This window comes from Puma concolor, chromosome A1 (assembly GCF_028749965.1).
Source record: "Puma concolor isolate L17-30 chromosome A1, mPumCon1.1.hap2, whole genome shotgun sequence".
NCBI lineage: Eukaryota > Metazoa > Chordata > Mammalia > Carnivora > Felidae > Puma > Puma concolor.
Window position 1 is genome coordinate 101,136,116 of NC_141667.1, and position 3,160 is coordinate 101,139,275.

General features: G+C 41.4%; 1 pseudogene; it reads left to right on the forward strand.

Annotated features, from left to right (window-relative positions):
• The first annotated feature begins 1,824 nt into the window (after positions 1-1,824).
• LOC112861420 (large ribosomal subunit protein uL1 pseudogene) lies at positions 1,825-2,657 on the forward strand (annotated as a pseudogene).
• Positions 2,658-3,160: the final 503 nt, after the last annotated feature.

The window sequence follows — 3,160 nt, forward strand, 5'->3', positions numbered from 1 at the left end:
AGCCAAGAAGTTGTGCCAGGAATGGGTCTAGTGTTTGTGTATTTTTGTTTCTGGGCCTCTTACCCTTTTATTATTATTTTTACTTATCAAAGTAATAAATGAAAAGTTTTTAAAAATTAAACAGAAGTACTGGGTTAAAACAAAAACTGACAGTCACTCCCTGAGGCCCTTGGGATCTCCAATACCTACTACGCAGAGCAACCATTTTTATTATTTATTTATTTTTTTAATATGAAATTTATTGTCAAATTGGTTTCCATACAACACCCAGTGCTCATCCCAACAGGTGCCCTCCTCAATGCCCATCACCCACCCTCCTCTCCCTCCCACCCCCATCAACCCTCATTTAGTTCTGTTTTTAAGAGTCTCTTATGTTTTGGCTCCCTCCCTCTCTAACCCCCCTTTTTTTTCTTTCCCTCCCCCATGGTATTCTATTAAGTTTTTAACAGGATCCACATAAGAGTGAAAACATATGGTATCTGTCTTTCTCTGTATGACTTATTTCACTCAGCATAACACTCTCCAGTTCCATCCACGTTGTAGAGCAACCATTTTTAAATCTTTGCAATGTTTTGTATTTGCCTTCGTAATTCTAAATAACACACTAAACAAAAAGTCTTAGCAATACAGTCACATCAAGTCAATAGTCAGGTCCCCTTGTCTGCTTTTCTGCATATGCCCTTGCCATTGTCCTGCTCAGGCCTATGCTATTTGTCCTCTGGGCTGGCTACACAGCTGTAACCCTGGAATTTCCCTCCAGAACTTTCCAGGGGCTTCCCACAATCTCTTGTTGGAAATGCTTCATTTTCTGGACCCTGTATCTTCCCCTGGGTTTTCACTGTGATTGATGGAGTACATCCTTCTGTTCCATCGTGAGAATGAATGTATAGAAAGTCAAATTTCTGTTGCCTTGCCTGTTTGAAAATATTTTTATTAGGCCCTTAAATTCACGTGATAATTGGTCAGGGTATGAATCTCCCGATGGCCATCACGTCCTCTTAGAAGTCATAGGCACTAGCCCATTACCCTCTCATCTCTTGTGTCTCTGTGCCGCTCTAATTTCTGACCACTTGTCTGCTTTTGAGAGCATCTCATTTGTTGAGGCGTCCTGATATTTTGTCATATTTACCTGGTAAGGATCCTTTGTCTTTTTTTTAATCCATTGAGCTGGTCAGTCACTGGCTCTTTTAAATCTAGAGGTTCACACTGCGATTTGGGAAATTTTCTGTTCTTTTTTCTGTAATTTCCTGTCCTCCATTTTTTTTCTATGCTCTTTTTCTAAAGATCCTTTCAATTGACAATTTGGAATCTCTTGGTCAGTCCTGTAATGATTTTGTCTCTTCTCTTGTATTTTCTTTCTCCTTGTCGTTTTGTTCAACTGCCTAAAAAACTTCCTCAGTTTTACCTTTCATACTTTCTGCTGAAATTTTAGCTCCTGCTAGCATATTTTTAATTTCAAAACTTTCTTATTCCCTGAATTAGAAAAAATTTTCACAGCATTCTCTGATTTCAGTGATGTGGTATCTTCCTGGGTCCCTTTTAGGGTTTTAATTACAAATTCTTAAAATACTTTGTTCTTTGGGGTGGCCCAGTCGGTTAAGCATCTGACTTCGGCTCAGGTCATGATCTCATGGGTTTGTAAGTTTGAGTGTCGCGTCGGGCTCTGTGCTGACAGCTGAGAGCCTGGAGCCTGCTTTGGATTCTGTGTCTCCTTCTGTCTCTATCCCTCCCCCCCAAAAATAAAATAAACATTAAAAAAATACTTTGATCTTGGCATTATCTGTTTTCTTTGGTCCCTCTTCCTCTTTTAGTGTCTGTGTTTCTTACTGAGGGAGTCCTCAGATAATCAGGTAATCTGCTGCCAGAAACTGAAATTTAAGAGTGGGGAATTTGGTCTCTTTTCTGGTTATAGTGGCTTTCCACACCATGAGCAGCAAAGTCTCCCAAGACACCCTGTGGGAGGTGGTGCGGGGGGTCCTGTGTGGGAACTACTGTGAGCGCTGAATTGTCGGGAGATGGCGGAGCTGCAGGTCAGCCTGAAGAGCTGTGACACTCAGAAGGACGAACACTTCTGGGGCACCATCAGGTTTGGGTCCACTCCCCACCCCAAACTCTCCATACGTATTTTGAGGGGACCAGCAGCATTGTGATGAGGCCAAGGGGGTGGATATTCCCCACATGGACACTGAGGCACTAAAGAAACTCAACAAAAATAAGAAATTGATCAAGAAGCTAGCCAAGAAATATGATGCCTTATTTTTTGCTTCAGCATCTCTCTTGAAGCAGCTCTCATGAACCCTGGGCCCAGGCCTTTAAAAGGCGGGCAAGTTCCCTTTCTGACTGACCCACAATGAGAATATGGTGGCCACAGTGGATGCAGTGGAGTGTGTAATCACATTCCAGATGAAGAAGGTGCTCTGTCTGGTAGTGGCCGTTGACCGTGTAAAGATGACAAATAATGAAGTTGTGTACAGCATCCACTTAGCTGTCATCTCCTCATGTAATTTCTCAAGAAGAATTGGCAGGATGTCCAGGCTTTATACATGAAGAACACCACGGGCAAGCCCTAGTGTCTGTACTAAGGCACAGCTTAATAAACCCTAGTGCTAAAAGAAAAGAAAAGAAAGGAAAGAAAAGAAAGAAGGAAAGGAAAGAAAAGAAAAGAAAAAAGAAAGAAAAGAGAAAAGAAAAGAAAAAAGAAAAGAAAAAGAGCGGGGTACTTACTTGTGCTCCTATTGATAAGATAATCCGGAAGTATCTTCCCACCATAAACAGCTAGAAAACTGGAAACCATATAGGAAAAAACAGTTTTCAGACTTGGACAACACGCAGCACAAAACTGAGAAAAGGAGAAAAATGAGGTGAGCCTTACTATCACCTAGGCTTTCTGCTGGGAAGAAATGCTCAGACCATGGTACAAAAAAGAAGCCTAACTAGAGAATGGAATTTAGAGAGGGCAAGGTGGCTAAACTTTTCAGGGCAGAGTACTTAAAAGGCAGAAGTTGGACCTCCAGAAATCTGCATATGGTCTCTCTTGAGGTTTAGGCTAAATACTAATCTGCTTATGCCCATGGTAGAGTTTCACTAGTGTGGACAACAATGTTTTTCGAGAAAAGAATAACTGACAGGGAGCCATGACATAAACAGATTTTAAATCTCA